The sequence below is a fragment of the Alligator mississippiensis genome, chromosome 2, assembly GCF_030867095.1.
Source record: "Alligator mississippiensis isolate rAllMis1 chromosome 2, rAllMis1, whole genome shotgun sequence".
Classification (NCBI taxonomy): Eukaryota; Metazoa; Chordata; order Crocodylia; family Alligatoridae; genus Alligator; species Alligator mississippiensis.
In genome coordinates, this window is record NC_081825.1 from 72,260,093 (window position 1) to 72,277,963 (window position 17,871).

Consider the following 17,871-nt stretch of genomic DNA (forward strand, 5'->3'; position numbering starts at 1 on the left):
ACATCTGAGAGAACTAAGTGATATGATCATAGGAAGTAAGGTTGGAAGGGATCTTATGTGGTCATATAGTACAGCCCCCTTGCTCAAGGCAAGATCATTCCTGATTAAACTGTCCCAACCAAGTGTCTGTCTAAGCTAGGATGGAGATTCAACTTGGGTAGACTGATCCAATGCTTGACCACCTTCATACACAGAAAGTTCTTGGTCATCTCCAGCCTTAGTTTCTCCTGTTGAAGCTTGAGGTCATTCCTCCTATTCGCAAAGAAAAGTTCATCTCCATCCTCTCTGTTATCACCCCTTAGGTATTTGACATCTGTTATCAAATCCCCTCCTCAGTCTTCTCTTCTCCAAACTAAATAACCCCAGCTCTCTTAGCCTTTCCTCATTAAGTCTGGATTCCCAGATTTCACCGCCCCCCTCTTTCCACCCCCAATCATTTTTTTGTGCTCTGCTGGACCCCTTGCAAACTGTCCACAACCTTCATGAAATGTGGAGTCCAAAACTGGACACCGTAATCCAAGTGAAGCCTCACCAGTGCTGAATAGTGGAAGACTCACTTCCCTTTATTTGCAAAAGACAGCCCTTTTAATGCAACCTAGCATGCTGTTGGCTGCTTTTGCAACAAGAGCACACTGTTGCTTTATATTTAACTTTTGGTCCACCCTACCCCCTACGTCTCCACAGCCTAGCCAGTCATTCCCCAGACTGTATTTGTGCATGCAATTACTATGTTTTAAGTGCAGAAATTTGCACTTGTCCTTGTTGAATTTAATCTAATTGATTGTGGACCACTTCTCCAGTTTATCCACATCATTCAGGATCCAATCCTTAAGTCCAGAGTGTCTACAATTTCATCCAATTTAGTGTCCTCTGCAAATTTGCTAAGTGCTCACTCAATCCCATCATCCAAATCCTTAATGAAGATGTTGAACAATACTGAACGCAGGACAGATCTCTGGAAATCCCCATTGATACCTCCTCCCAACTAAACATTGAGCTACCATCCCAAGCCCCAAAACCTTGCTTGTTGGAAAACCTCAAACCTAGGCTAAGTATTTTCTTTGGAAAGGACCATTAACACTGATCTGAAATTCATGAGAGACAGGAAAATGTCTCATTTTCTCGTATAGTACATGTTCCTCTTATATAAATCACTGAGGCATTAATGTGTCAAATAAACTTTAATCCAAGTAGAATGATGTTAAATTTATATTATTTCCCCTCCCTTCCAGGAGAGATTTAATTCTTTTTGTCCACTATGAAGCTATTTATCAGAGAATAATTTCTTACAGAGAAAGGGGAGTATCTTCATAAAGATATTTCTTAAAGAGATATTCTTAAGGAGAAAGGGGGTATGGGAGCCAGCAGCACAGGACCAGAAAACAGGCCAGCACATGAGAATATGAGTGGGAGTCCTGCTTGGGAAAAGAGCAGGGAAACATGATTGCCTGGGTAGAGGGTTTTTGAGTGCTGGTGAATAGGAAGGCTTGCCTGGTTCAGACTTGGTAGTGTAGCTTTAGTTTGGGAAAGTGAGTTGATTTATGAACTTATTGTGGATGACTGGAGTGTGAACAAGGAGGTGGGGCTTGCCTAAGAAGAAAGGCTAGGCCAGCCAGAACACAGCAGCCCAGGACTAATAAACAAGGTAGTTTGAGTGAAAATTGGCTAGGGAGTTTGCCCAGATGCTTTCTTTCTCAACCTTCCTTTATTGTAAACCGGCTGAGTGGAAGCAAGTGAAAGAGGAAAAGGGATTTTTTTTCCAGGAAGCAGCAGGAGAAGAGGAAGAAGTAGCTGGAAGAAGTAGCTAGCTGGAAAATGAACAGGATAGCTGGAAAAGGTCACAGTGCCAAAGCCCCTGCTTCTAACGGCTCTTCCTGTGCTTGTACCTGTGTGGGCTCTGTCCAGGGATGACTGCTGACCAGTGAGGCTTCCATTTGCATTCTGGCCATGCTTTGAACCAACCGCAGCCTACATCCCCCTGGCAGTGACAGAAATGTGGGAGAGTACTTGCAATATGAGAGGTACCTTCTGGTGGATTCTCTTGGGAATCGGGTAAGAGAGCTGCAGGAGGAGATGGATAAGCTCACAAGTATCCATGAACATGAAGTCTTCATCTTGATGCACAAAGAGATCTCCAGCATCATGGAAGAGGGACAGCCAGAGAAGGCATAGGAAGGCACAAAAAAACACAGGTACTCTGAAAGGCTGAAGCTGGCAGCTTGTTACCTTGCAGCACATCACATTTCTTTTCTGCATCTGCAGCTGTCCAGCTGGAGAGCAGATACAAAGCCCTGAATCAGGTGAGAAGGAGTCCAATCCAGTGGCAGGAGAGGCCAAGTCCTAGAGGGGGAAGGATCAAGACCTCTGCTGCTGAGAGGAAGCACCAAGTGATTTGGCAACTCTTGCAGGGCATGGAAGCATCCATCTGCCAGCCTAAGCTGTTGAGTTAGGAGCCTGCATCCGAGATCACAGAAAGGTTGCCGAGACTCCTCTGGTCCTGTAACTACTATTGGATGCTGCTTATCCATATGGTGTTCTCATCAATGCTTCCAGTCAAAGGTAAAGGTCCAACTAGGAGCAGAAGTATCCTGGAGATTAACACACAGCTGAGTAGATGGTATTGCTGGCAGGGCTTTGGATTCTTCAACCACTGGGTAGTGTTCCAGGAAGATGGACTGCTGGGAAGAGATGGGGTCCACCTGACAAAGAGAGGAAAGAGCACTTTTACATACAAGCTTGTTAAGCTAGTGAGGAAGGCTTTAAACTAGGTTCTCTGGAAGATACAGACAAAAGCCCAGAGGCAAGTAAAGAGCCTGGGGGCTTGAATAAAAACTTAGTAAGCAATAACAGAAGTCTTAGCAATGTTCTCAGGGAGAGAACACAGGAGTCAAATACCTGTGATATTTATATACTAATGCAAGAAGTATGGGGAACAGACAGGAAGAATTGGAGGTCCTAATGCAAGCACAGAATTCTGATGTAATTGGAATTACATGGTGGGATAATTGACATAACTGGAGTATGGTCATGGATGGGTACAGCTTTTTCACACCTATCCACTTGGGTGTGATGCTGGACCAGACACTGACATGAAAGTTAAGACATGTAACAACCTCCTTAACAAGCTGGCTGGCTCATTGTGGGGTGCAAGAGCCTCAGCCCTAAGGATGTCAGCTCTTGCTATCTCGTACTCTGCAGCAGAGTACTGTGCACTAGTTTGGAATTGGTCATCACATACCAAACTTGTTGATGTGCAGCTACATTTGATGATGTGCATCATCTCGGGAAGTCCCCTCTATCATGGCTCCCAGTCCTGAGCAACATTGTTTCCCCTCAGATCTGATGTCAAGTTGCAACTAGCAAGCTATTGGAGATGATTTACACCAATCCAGGCCTGCCATTGTAAATGATTTCTTAAATCCACCTGCTGCACTTCTATTATCACAACACCCACTGTGGTCCAAACTGCCTCACCAGGACCACACAGTGAAGATCCTCTGGTGTGAGAAATGGAGGTTGACATCACCACCAAACAAGTTCCTTATCACTGATCCTACAGTCTTCCCACCTGGCTTCAAGATCCCATGCCATCAGTGGGCCTTGCTGAATAGGTTCTGGACAAGGCAAGGTCTATGCACAGCCAACCTCTGCCATTGGGGTCTTCTTGACAACCCAGGCTACAGCTGTGGCAAAACACACACCATGTCACATACTGTTGATGACTGCCCACTGACTAAGTTCAGTGGTGAACTACAGGAACTGCACAAGGCCACTAAGGTGCCATCTCATGGCTCAGCAATTAAGCACATGCTGACTGACTGCTTGTTCAGGAAGGATAGGTGAAAAAAAGAGACCCTGTATATGAAGGTAATGTACACATGTTCTCAGGTACAGTAGGAAGTGGAAGGGGAAGCCTGTCAAAGCCTTTGGTAAAGGTTTTCAAGAAAGTTGAATGGTCTACTTCAAGAAGGTTGTGGACAGTTTGCAAGGAGTCTATCAGAAACCAGCAAAAATTATTAGGGGCCTGGAAAGCAAGACTTAATGAGGAAAGGCTGAGAGAGCTTGGGTTATTTGTTCTGGAGAAGAGAGAACTGAGGAGGGATTTGGTAAGTCTTCATATACCTGGAAGGTGATTACAGAGAGGATGGAGAGGGCCATTAAGAAAAGTCCACTGGGAACAGGAGTAGGAGTAATGACCTCAAGCTTCAGCATGGGAAATTGAGGTTGGAGATGAGCAAGAACTTTCTGACTATGAGGGTAGTCAGGTGGTCAGCTATTGGAACAGGCTACCTAGAGAAATTATGGACTCTCTCCATCCTTGGAAGTTCTCAAGAGCAGATTAGATGGACATTTGGCAGGGATGGTTTAGTCAGGGATGATCCTGCCTAGACTACTGTATATGACTGTGTGAGGTCCCTCCCAGCCCTACTTTCCTATGATCCTATCTTTCCTCTGAGCCTATGATTTTTTAAATCAATAGAGCCATCGTTAAAAATGCTATCTTAAGTTTTTAAGGGGAAGTTTAAAAACACCCTTCAAGACTTGCATTATTTTCTCCTTGAGGAGTGGATGATATGACTGACACATAGGACAGCATGAGTAACACAGCTAATATGAATGAGGGGTGCCAAGGTGGCTGAAAGGGAAGGAACACAGGACTGTTTATTTGTGTGATTGGTCAATTGTCAGGACAAGGCTTTGGTTTTTGCTTACGGAGTTGCCTGGAAGCACAACTGAAGAAGAAAGCACTCACTCCTTTAGTCAAATGTATGAAACACCACACACAATTGGCATCCGTGAAAATTATGTCACAGCAATAGGAGTTGAGAACTCTTGGGAAATAAAGATCCCATTTTCATGCAAATATCCTTGTAGCAGAAAGCCCCTTTTCCTCTTGTCTGCAGTTGCTCTCCCCTCCTTGGATATGTTTTTCCTCTTCTACCTTTTCTTCCTTCCTCTTTCTTTCACTTTAAGATAAGGAATTGTGTTTTGAAATTTGTGTGTGCATTTTGTATCTCCCCTTGAATTTTGGTATTTTTATCTATTTGTGTGCCATGGCATTTGTAGCTTATATTTTATACTCCTCACCTTTCAACTTTCAACTAAATGTGTTTAGTTTCATAAGTAAGTTATACATTGTAACAATGTTAACAAGGGCAGGAATCAAACTGCCCTTCCCTGTATCAGGCTGGCCCCTGAAAGAGCGAGTGAATCAGTGATTGAATGTGTAACACGGTAGCAGGTAGCAATTAACACCTAAGAAAACTGAAGATCAACCAACGGAAGAACTCAATAGAAGACAATGTAACAACTGGGAAATCTCTAAACCTCACTGATCAAGGGCAAGAAGCCCTGGCCTGAGTTAATCAACACCACAGACCAACTTTTGGGCTGAATATCTCCAGATCAACTGCTCCCAGAGCCCTATTCAAAATTCATCAACGGACTCCCAAACCTGCACGTACATGCGGATGACCCCTGGATGCCAGATGCCATCCAGTAGCCAATGAGGGGGGAAGTCCCACGAGGGTCAATGACCCCTGGATTGGGCAAACTTGAAAACTGGGGAGTCACCAAAGTCTGCCAAGGACAGATAAAAAGCAGTGAAAAGTGACCCTCAGCAGCGCCCTCTTGATCTCCAACTCGACCAGACCTGTCCAGCCAGAAGGACCAGCCAGCGACCCCCTTCTGGAGGATAACACCACGCTGAAAGAAGCCTCGACTGGCCATTGACGGCAGACTCCAGCACCTGTGGGATAGGTATACCTGACTCTTGTAGCTTGCTACTGTGTGTGTGTGTGTGTGTGTGTGTGTGTGTGTGGAAGGACCAGCCCCAAGGTTTATGATTTAACTCATTACAGTGTTTCAATCTGCCTAATAAACCAGAATTTTAAGGATCCCGAGTTGGACATTTGTAGCCAACATCCTAAATAATAAAGAGGTGAGAAAAGAAAAGTATTATTGATAAATAGAATTATTTCTGGCTAAGAGCAGACTTCTTGTTCAGGCAGCGGTAGCTTTTTAAAATCCTGCTTGTGCATGCTCGCTCACACTCTCTCTTGCACATGCACGCAATGCTATAAAAGTTTTAGTTCAGGAAGTTATGATGAAAAGAATTAAGTTTAAAATAGTACATTCTGATTTTGCAATAAAATATTCAAGATCTTTCCCATGTAATTTAACTTTAGTATTCAGAATGCAGTTTGGGGACTTCAGAATGAGCAAGCACACTTTATTTAACTGCTAGACTGGAGGAGAGGGATGAGGTGTTTGCTAAAAGTTGGACAGAGGCAATCAGCTGTAGGCTTCACTGTCATGTTCTTTCAAAGCCTATCCATGCCAAGTTGATTGGTTCTATCTATGCCTAGTTAAATGCTTGTGACACAACTCCGTTCTTTCCAAATAGCATGTGCATGGAGAAATCTGTGATATATTTATGGCTAGGACCAATGGGACTTTTAGCCATTACACAGGCTTAATTTACACACTGGTTGTCTGAGACAAAAGTACTCATCCCCCTAGCCTGTAGGCCAGATCTGGTTGAGCATACAGGACAGCACAGGACCTGATCCCAACCAGGCGGGGGGTGGCATGAGATCCTATCCATCCTGTGGACTGGCCCTGCACCATTCATTGGGGTAGGGGCAGGGAGAGGGGGGCAAAACCTTGAGCACCACTGGTCTGCGACATACAACACTTGACTAGGCAGTGAGACAATTCCAAAGTATACTGATGGCTCACCCAGACAAGTACCTCATTTCCAAAAGTGGCCAGGAACACATGCTGCAGACAAAGATGTTAAAAATGAGGTAATAATACAATGAACAGTTTCCCTGCCCTCAGGGAGGCAGTGATTGGCTTTGTTCTAAAGTATGGTTGGGGGTGTCAGGATCACATTGAGTAGAGCCTTGTTATCATATTCATTAATTATGTGTCTGAGAGAGTAAATAATAGGGTAACGAAATCCACAGATGATACTAAATTAGAAGGAGCTGTGGCCACTGGAAAGGGACCTAGAGATAATAATAGTAATAATAATAATAGGGATAGTAAAATATGATTCAGCTTGCATATGGGAAGCAGACACGTCCATGCATGGAAAAATAATCTGAAGCACTGATTCAGTTTGAAGGATAATTTTTTGGGAAGCAGCAATAAGAGGTAGAACAGTGAGTAGACAGCAAGTCAAGTGTGGGGTTGCAGTGAGATACAGCAGCTAAAAAGTCTGACTCCTGGGCTGACACCATGTAGATTCAGATAAAAAGGAACAATTTTTTTCTTCTGTATGGGCACATCTACACGTGCAATCAATGTGAACCAATAAACTCCAGAGCTTATTGCTCTGGATGTGCCATTTGAGCATGTGCCCAGGACCACAGCATGTTGAGCTGGGTCACAGCAGCCCTGGCGCACACTATGGGGCTAGCGGGAGGTTTACTGAAGCACCAGTAAACATCTCGGGTAGATACATCCTATATTTCTAATTCTTGTTGAGTCCAATTCTATTAATTTTAGACAGCATAGAGAAAGGTATAAAAATTAATAGGAAGCTGGAGATCTTAGAAGGGAAATTACAGATGTGTAGGTTGACTAAATGAAGGCTGAGGAACATGTCGCTGTTGACAAGTATTTCAAACTGTGCCGAGGAACTGTTTCTTCAAAGGCTGCCTTGTAACTAGAAGCGCTAGGATGAAATTACTGGGGAGGGAAATCACCTGAAAATGCGATCTGTTAAAATATGAGGTTTATAGTGAAAACCCCATCACATTTATATAAAACAATATAGAACAAATTTGAGGCACCCCTCATTAGACACAAAACACTGGCCAGTTCTTAGCTTTCACTTGTTGTTTGACTACAGAATAATAATAGAGAAATTCTTCTGTTGCAAAGAACTCAGAATGACCACAACAGGTCAAAATGCTTTTGATGCTATGGATTTCTATTTGAAAACTCTGGGTTTATCTTGTGAATTATGTGTAGTGCTAATATTGTATGGCACCCCACAGCACCTTTGAAAGGGCCTTATGGCACCTTGGTTGAGAATCACTGAAATAACCTGGTCAATCATCCTTAAAGTCTAATTCATTGTAGAGCAAACAACATGAGCAAACATTGTAGAGTTTGTATGATCCAAACAAATACAAGCTTGAGGGGTTATTTCCTGTTTCTGTCTAATGAAGAGCTGTGGTATACTCTACTGAATAGGCAAGCCTAATGCATTCACCTTCACAGAGATATTTGCATAAAAAGGATCTTGTTTCATGCTGGGATGCCTTACTGCTATTACAGATAACATTTATCAGTGTTTCTATTTGTAATCCCCTCTTTATAAATTTTTAATTCTGCTGTGCTTAAAAACTTACCGAAGGAGGATCATAACTGTTTGGTACCGCTGTGCTAAGGGCAAGTACCTTAAATGGGGATTAACAGATCCATTAATGTTTCGTAGGTAAATAATCCACATCTGTAACTGTTCTGAATGTTTACATATGGAATTATTACAGGGCACTGCGTCTAATTTGTATGTCTAGCCCCTCCCAGTTTTTGGAGGTATACAATTTGCCTAGATGGCTCTTCAGGCTTTGTCACGTTGCAAGTTTTCCAACAATATCTTGGCCTACTCCTAGAACACATCCCTGCATGTGTTTCCAGGCATTTAGACCTAGTGTGCATGACCGTGGCCTGCAAGGCTCACCATGACTATATAATGAAGCTTAGGTTAATACAAACTCTGCTCTCATAAGATAGCTTTGGAGTTGCTCAAACTCATCTGAGAGCTGGTATTAATTAGGGGCAGGCAGTTCTGGTAACCTGAACCCAAAGTAGTGGCTTCTTTTGTTAAACATGAAGAATCAAACTAGAGGGTCAGGCTTTTTTCACCAGTGCCTGAAGGAGTTTGGTGCTTTACTTCCAATGAAAGTCAAAACTTCTTAAGGCACTTCTGAAAGCCCTCTCCCAACTGCAGTTCAAAGGACCAGTACAAGTGACACTGGTCTATTTCTGTCTTCTTAAAAAAAGTCAGGCTTGAACACCTTTGTTTAGACACTGAATTGATAATATCATCCTTCCTTGTAAGAAGAGTTCCCCTATCTTTTCTTTCTCTTTTACTCTCATTTGCAGAAACAAATGAGTTAGCTAGGATACCAGAAGCAGATGAGCCCCATTGGTCTAGTGCTTCAGCCAAGCTACCATAGTTAGTTCTGATGAGTTAAATCTGATTTTTCTGTCCTTCACTTGACCTCTCATACACATGTAGTGCTGTGAGGCAAAGTTAGAGGGACAGAAGCAAAATGATTTAGGGACCACAGCTTGAAGTTTCTTCCATATGGGACACAATTAATGTAACTTAACACTTTTGAGGAGAGTTTGTGGATACTCCAGCTGCAGCTGGAAGTTTAAAATTACGAGTATTGGGCACAAGCTCAGATCACCCAAAACTGCTCTTGCTTTAAATTGGAGCAGTAGCAATGAATGCAGCATAGCTTACAATATCCATAAGGGATATGTAGTCACCTGTGATTAACCTTACTTGGCCATTAAATGTCACAGTTGCTGCTTACACATGGAGCCAAAAGAATATATTTGTCAGTAAAAAGGTGACTGAATGAAAGAAGTTGTGAAATGACATTTTTCAGTAGGTTTGTCATAGCTGGAGCGTGGAGGAAAATTGCTTTCTGTATATCTTGGCCCAACAGAACAAAACATACATTTCTTTCCAGTTGGGAAGCCATACTTGTCGACATAATGAAGGCATTGTAAGCTCTGACTTTTGCAAACTCTGATAGAAACCAATCTGCAATCTTGACAGATATGATCTTTTCCAGGATGCACTGTTCATTTACAGCAGCAAGAGACCTCAATTAATTTACGAACGAGGACAGCAGACTGTGAACTCATCTCAGCCTAGGTGGAGATGTCCCTGTCTGAATTTATGTTCTGGTAATTTAAAAAGATTTATATTAAGCTTTTCTTTCATTTTGAGAGTAGATTAAAATTCTAATGGAAACCATTTGTATGCATTTGTTGAATTGAATAATAGTTATTGCTGTGTGAAAATTGGGGGGAAAGGGGGAGGGGGGAAGAAATGCTGCAGAACTTTACCAGCCATAAAGTTAGTGAGGCAGGAATAAGTAAGTACAGAAGAAGCAAAAAACCAAGCCTAGAAAGGAAATACTTACTAAAGGCTGAAGAAATCCTACTGTTTTATATGAGTGTAATGAAAACAATTAATGGTGTTTTTAAGCAAAGATAAATAAATGAGAGTACACAGTGTGCGCATATCTGCACACTGGGCTTCAGTCCATCTGCTAAAATCCTTTTTGCTACTTGAGGTGACAGGCCTTGGATTTGCATGACTGGACCAGGTTGTTCACAGTTTGGACCTTTCATTCAGTAAAGCCAATCCCCTCTCCCTCTCTCTCTGAGGGAGCCATAGCACTCTGACCTTCCAGATGTGTAGCAGAGCCTATTTATTTCCTCAAGAAGGATTTTTTTTAAAGCACGTAAATGATTTAGGAGCACAAATACCACTGTAAATCAGTGTGCCAGTGGGACTTGAACTTTAAGGCCTGGTTTAGGTCCAGTTTCTGAACCAGTATAACTATTTCCATTAGGAGTGTGACTTTTTTTTTAACCAAAATATTTTACAAATATAACCCCTAGAGTATATGTAAGTAAAGTGGTATAATGACGCCTTATTCTGGTGTAGCTTATTCCTGTACAGGAAGAGGAATAAACTATGCTGGTAAGGAACACATATTAGTGTAACTGTATTTATGCTAGTGAGGCAACCTCCCCAGTGAAATTATAACAGTGCCGCTTTGTGTGTCCAGATGAGGCCTTAGGTGCTCTTGAAAATTTGACCCTCAGGCTCTTCTATCAGCAATTGGCTGGGTGTAAGCTTTTTCAGCTGGGAGTTATTTTTCTTAGCTGACTGGCTTGGTTGCTGAGCTCTGTATATCTATAATGTCCTTATAATTGTTTTGTACTGTGTGAGAATGCACACATGAGTGCATAAATGCAGATGGCACATTTGGGCTGTAAGCTCCTTGTAGCTGGGACTGTTTCTATACCTGAATATATAGCACTTGGCCAACTGTTGGTGTTATACAAACACCTGATGCAGATAAACTAAAATATTGTGCATTAGCCCAGAATAAAACATGGATTAATTACAAGTACTGAAAGGAAGAAAGTGAAAGGGAGACAACACTATAGAAGTCACTTTGTACTGGTATACTGTGGGTAGGGCTTACAGAGAAGGCCAACAGCTGGAAAGCCTTGAATAAACCTATTCAATAAACATATGCATAATTTAGGCAAGATCACACTTTTAATCCCTTGAATCAGAGAAGTTACTGCTGGAAAAAATAAAAATTAAAGAATATTTTTAATATATTAAGATGTGCTCCATGTCATATGCTAATTTTTATTTATCACTTATCAGTTGTATCATCTGAAAGTGTATGTGGTTGCTTATATTAGTTAAAGAAAGTCATTCAATTTGATTCTTGGCAATAATAATCTAGTACTATGAATAGAGAAGTAATACAGGATCCAGATATACCTCCCAAACCACAAGATCAGTCACAAATAGTGGAAAAATCTTTAAGGATTGATCAGACTTTGTTTGGAGCCAGCATCTCATGCTCTTTCTTGGGCTCGGTCATATTTTATTTTGTGTACAATCCCACAGAACCAGTGTAGATATGAGTCACTGTGAGGTGACAGATGATACAATAATGGGAACCTTAGTATGGATTCTTTCAGTATCTCTTAGGCTGAAATCTCTAGATGTGGGTGCTTTTAAATTGTACTTTATACTGGGGGCTGGAATTTTTTTCTTCCAGAATGGATAAGCACTCTGAGATGAATGGGACGGATCCAACTCAAACCCCCGGTGTGATTCTGGTGTCCCTACTCAGTTGGTCTCAAAGGGACTTTCTGTGCAGCAGCTCACTAGAAGAAGGGGGGTTGGGGGGGGAGCAGACTTGAGCCATTGATGAATTACTAGCAAGCAGAACTATGCAAAAAGCACTTTGTTTCTGTTTTGTCCTGCAGTGAGAGCTTGCATAAATAACCATCCCCTCATTGTACAGCTCTCTGGAGTATAAGTCTTTTCCTTCCTTATTTATCTCAACTCTTACATTTCACTGAGCTATACAATAAATCCCCTCTTTTATTAATACAATGCATTCCTCCCCCCACACCACCATTCTTCTCTTGCCTTCAAGGATTTCATTTGACAAAGACCTTGCTAATGAAAATGCAAATTTCCTACCTGTCAGAGAACCCTTTTGGCTGCTGTTTCAGTCTTGAGCTCAAGATTCCTCCCAACCGCCAGTGTTTTGACTCCACTGAAGCTGATGGAATTGTTCCTTGTTCTCCTAGGGGCCTGGATTTGAGCAACTGTGCACATGGAAACGAACATATTCTACTAAATGAGTAGGAGAAATATTAGTTTATTCAATTTTGGGACATAAATAAAAGACAGCTAGATTTAAAGTCCTGTTAGTAATTGATTTATTCCAGTAATTCATCCATTTTCTATTTAGTAATTCTGTTGCAATTTAATAGACATCTAACTTCTTTTCATTTGCTAGTGATGCATAGCAATTCTGGCTCTGATAATACCCATCTAATCTTATCTACCTATCTAGGCTTGTAAGAAGCCATGCACATAAAAACATGGAAGGCACTTAACTGTGTAGGTTAGCAGATTAAACAGTGTCCTTTGGATTTACAGTTCCTATTTAAGTCAAGTGAACGACCTTACAGTGGTTTAAGTGTGAGTACAGAAATAGGCATTTGTGTTCTGGAGATGCTTAGAGATTGGAAAAAGGGAGTACACTGTCCTCAGAAAAGAAAACCTCCTTTCATTTAGCCTTTGGAAAGTTGTGCTTGGATTGCTTACCTTTTTTTCCTTGGAATGCCTTGGTTACAGTGAACGAAGGATTTGTTTCTGCGTGTTCTTATGGGTTTCTCTGGCCAACTACCCATCAGTATGACTGTGTTTAGAGTAAAACAGTGAGTGAAATCCTGGCTTCACTGAAGCAGCAAAACACCCACTGACTTTTGTGGGTCCAGGATTTCACATGTGGTGTTTGCCGGTGAAAGGTAAGGAAAGGGGTGCATAATATCAACACGATTTTGATAGAGTTTTTAAATCTACCAATCACCCTTGCTTGTTTGTAAGAATAAAGCATACAGCTCTGTTTTGTGTCTTCTGGGTTTTCTCCCCAGTGATACTTAGACACACGAATGAACACATGCTCAGCCCTCTCCTTTCATTTTTTTCCCTATCTCCCATTTTAATACTTTCTGGGTCTTCACTCAGGCTTCCTAGAGAAACTGCTTATTTCTCCCCTGCCCTTGTGCCACAAGCAGGATGTACAGTGCTGTAGACTTATCAACTGGGGTGGAGCAATGTGCCACCACAGCTCAACTGCTTAGTACCTGAGCTAGCTCAGATGTCCCTCTACAGGTCACTGCATTGTGTTTTATAGATGGACCCTCTGTGTTCAACAGCACGAATTAAAAATACCAAACAACCAAATGTCATTGGAGATAATTCTCTCTGCCTTGTAAGAATGGCAACAGGAATCATCCTATGTAGTTTTCAATGCTAAACATTAATGGTTAGCAGGGAATAATGCAAAGTATCTGAATTTCTGATGCACATACAGGTTTCTTCTGCCCGCCTGACTGCACAGGTCTTGAAACCACAGATAACAAAGGACTTCACTTTCTAACATGGCCAGTTAATGATTCTCACAAGCACAGAAACCTCCTTCTACACTGGATAGGCGTGACTAGGGCTTCCAATTCTTCACGGGTGCGTAGTATGTTTTAAAAAGAATAATTTTCAGAGATGACAATTCCAGTGAAGTGAATAATGCTTTCCAAGACTCAAAGCTACTGAGCAGTATGTCCTTAGCTGCAGAGATCGTAATGTTCAATGTTTTATTTGAATTATTAAAATGCAATCCTGCACAATAATCATTACTGCACAGCTTCAGAAACATTTACCAGAGATGCGGTCCTGGCAGAGTAAGTATTAGTGACTTTAATGGATAGTTGCTGCAATAGGGAAGAAGGGGAACCTGCACTTCAGACTGATCTGTGCTCTCCACAGCAGCAAACAACATTGATTCTAATATTGATTCCATACAGAAATTTTTTGCTTTATATTTTAGAAATAATCCCCAGCCCACTCTCAACAGATCAGATGTCACTTCACTTTCCTGTACTTGAAATAACACTGAAAGCAGGTTGTTGACAGCTTCAGGCTTCTGCATAGTCAGCACTATAAGAGAGCGGCATAGACACGAGCAGAAGTCAAATGGTCTCCCAGGAGCTCCAACCCATTAAAACAATTGCTAAGGGAGCAAGAGAACTATAAACATCTGCAGTATGTCTCCTCAGCATATGGCAGTGCCTTTCAGTCCATCTCCTTTCGGAGACAGGTCTGTGCTGTATGATTGCACCCAGATGTGAACTTTCACTTAGTTCAAAGATTTTTACACAGCCCAGATTGAAACAGGGGGCAATTGCAAAGTATAGGATCCAGATTAACACGTCCTCTGACTTGACTATGTTCTTACAAAGTGGTGTGGCATGGGCTCCTCTGCTTGGGATTACGACTCTGAAAGCCTTCAATGCCCTCATGGAGCTGGTATCCTCTTTTTTTTACAGGGACTGATTTCTGTGAAGCAATGCACCTAACAGAGAAATATGTTAATGTGCAGAAAATATTTTCCTGCTGGGTCAGTGAAAATGATTAATTACTAACAAAAATAAAATTCAAAGCCTGTCCTGTGTGAAAGGATGGGTCAGTTTCTTGCCACTTCCTCCCTACATTGCTACATGAGCGGTATTTCGCTACATTGCTCTTTTGGACAAATACAAAAATCTCTGGGTTCTTGTATTTTTGTTTTAATGAGGTACATTAGCAACTCAGATGACATTGCTTATGAACCTCAGCCTAATGCAGAGAAAACAACACTTTTTACATGTAAATGTTTCGTGAATGATTAAACAGTTATTTGTCGCTTTGACATCCTTCACTTAAAGCACTAGAATTTTGTAGGCTGGCCAGCTGTCAGCAATAAACAGGTAAACAACCTGTTTTTTAGGATATATTTAGAATACATATCTATATATATATTAGCAAATGCCACATGGATAATCTTGCTTCAGTGATAAACATGTTTTAAAGGGTAAAGTAGGCTGGGAACAATTGACTTGTTACTTAACCTTAATTAAATCTATTTTAGGAGATGAGATGAATATGAAGATGTCACAGAAGCTTGATAGTTTGGGAAAGGTAAATCATGTAATGTTCAATTTATGTGTACCTGCGTGCTTGCTCATTACAATCAAGAATAAACAAGATCTCATTAGCAAAGCTCCATTCTTCTTAAATCTGTGCTTAAAATGTTTTTGGAAGTGGGAATGAGCACTAAATGACATCAAAAACACAGACACAGAAATAGAAGTTGTAACTTTCCCAATTCCTGCTGTTTATGCTTCCATGCACAACACCAGAAGTAGCATTACACAAAATGTTTCCAACTCAGTTACATTCTCTTTCCCTTCAAAACTACTCTGCCACACATTCTGAGTATTGAGCACCATTACTGCAATGCAAGGAGAGACTGTGAGTAATGGAGACTGGGGACTGTTTTTCATAATGTTTGAGCATATGGAAGAATTGGAAGGACATATAATGCAGATTTGCTGTCAAGTATTACACTTAAAATACTAACAATCTAGAAAGGTACCATTCCTCAGAGGGTTGGGGGGGGGGGGGGCACATGTGACCAGATTTCTGTGTTTGCTGGAAAGGAAAAAAGAGAAGGGTATTCAATGTGGGTATTTAGAGAAGAGGTAGGACAGTTTTAAGGGTAGCATTGGAGTACCTTTTCTTGGTGCATTTGTAAGAGGATGTGGAAGAGGAGCCTTTGTGGATGGACAAGATAATAAGTGGGGTAATCAGATGATACCTGCAATTTTGTGAGTGAGAAAGTGCGGTGATCAATTGCCCATTTTAAAGCCACATCTCCAGTACTGGAGTTCCCCAAGGCAGAAGTGATTAGTAATGTTCCTCTTTGCAATACATTGGAAGATTGCTATCATGTCATCTTGCCTTCATTGTAATGCTAACAAGATCCCGTCCTTTCAATCTTTCCTTACAGGACATGTTTTCTAGACCTGTTGTCATTTTTATAACTCCTCTGGGCTGTTTCTAATTGGTCCAAATGTCTTTTGAAGTGTGTAACCCAAAACTGGACTCAGCGCGCCAGCTGAGACTTTACCAATGCTAAGTAGAGTGGAAGGATTATTTCGCATATCTAACACCTATGTAAACAACAATCTTGTTTTTGCATCCTGGTATGATTGCCATGACTTTGACACAGGTTCAGTTTGCCATCTGTTATAACTGGACATATTTTTTTCTGCAGGATGGGTGCCTACTTAGTTGTCATTCCCCATTTTTGTAATTGTTTGATTGATTATTCCTACCGAAGTGCAGTGTTTTGCACTTGGCCTTATTGAATTGATCCTATTTATTTCTCCAGTTTGTCAGCATAATTTTGAATTCTAATACTGTCTTCCAAATTGCTTGCAACCTTTTGCAGTTAGCTATCACCTGCAAATTTAATAAAGGGTTTTTTTCTTTAGTTCACTACCAAGTCATTAATGAAGGTAATATATAGCACCAGATCCAGAACAGATTTCTGCAGAAATGTACTCGATACATCTTTCTAACTTGAGAGAAAGCTATTGATAACTACTTTTTGAGGCCAATATTTGGACACACATCTTACAGTAACTTCCTCTGGACCTGGGCTGTCCAACTTCTTAGCAGCTGGGGGCTACACCAGAAGGGTCCACATGCTGTGGGGCATCCACATCAGGATGGGCCGTGAGCCTTCTGGACAATCCCTTGCTACACTGGGCACAGGGGTCCTTCCTATTTCCCACTGCACTGGGTGGAGTTTCCATTGCCACTGCACTGGGCACAGGGGTACAGGAAGCAGAAGGAGAAGGAGACCAAAGCCTCTGGCTGCTGCTGCTGAAGTTGGAGTGATGGGAGGAGCAGTGGCTGGCTGGAAGCCCAGGGACCCTTGCAGGCTGCATATGGCTCATGGTCCTTCAGTTGGACAGTTCTGCTCAAGACAATGTATCCATGGCTTCTTTAAGATGTTGCGTGAGAGAGTATCAGAAGCTCTGCTTAAATGATGTACCCTGTTTACTGTTTCTCCCCTATCCACAAAACCTGTTACCCAGCCTAAAAAGGAAATTAGGATTCTGTGATGTGACCCGTTTGCGACAAATCCATGTTAGCTCTTTGTTTATTGTTGTGCTATCTTCTAGGCGCTTAGAAATTGATTGAAAATTTGTTACAGTATTTTTCAGGGAATTGAAGTTGGGATAACTGGTCTACATCTCCTTAAAAAAAACACAACAAACAAAATAAAACAAGTACCATAAATAAAACAAGTACTCTTTCCCCATCTTCTGGAAATGTTGCCAGATAATTTTCTGCTACTTAAAGTTGTAGCCTAGTTGAGCCACATTCCTACTGTCTTCTTTTCCTGCAGCATATTACTATAATACTTCTTAGCGCCCAGAAGACAAAAAGCTTAGGAGATTAAAACCTGCTTTTAAATTTAAACAACATAAAAGGAAGGAAACTCTTTTCCATAGCAATTTCTACACTGTGGGGAGATTAAGAGAAAAGTCAAGAGGAGGTTGAAGGGTTCCTCTGTACAGTACAGTCTTTTCTTTCCTCTAGATTTTATTTTCCTATATTACTGTGGGTTGTGGCATTTGAAAAGACAATAACACAAATAGGCAACAGAA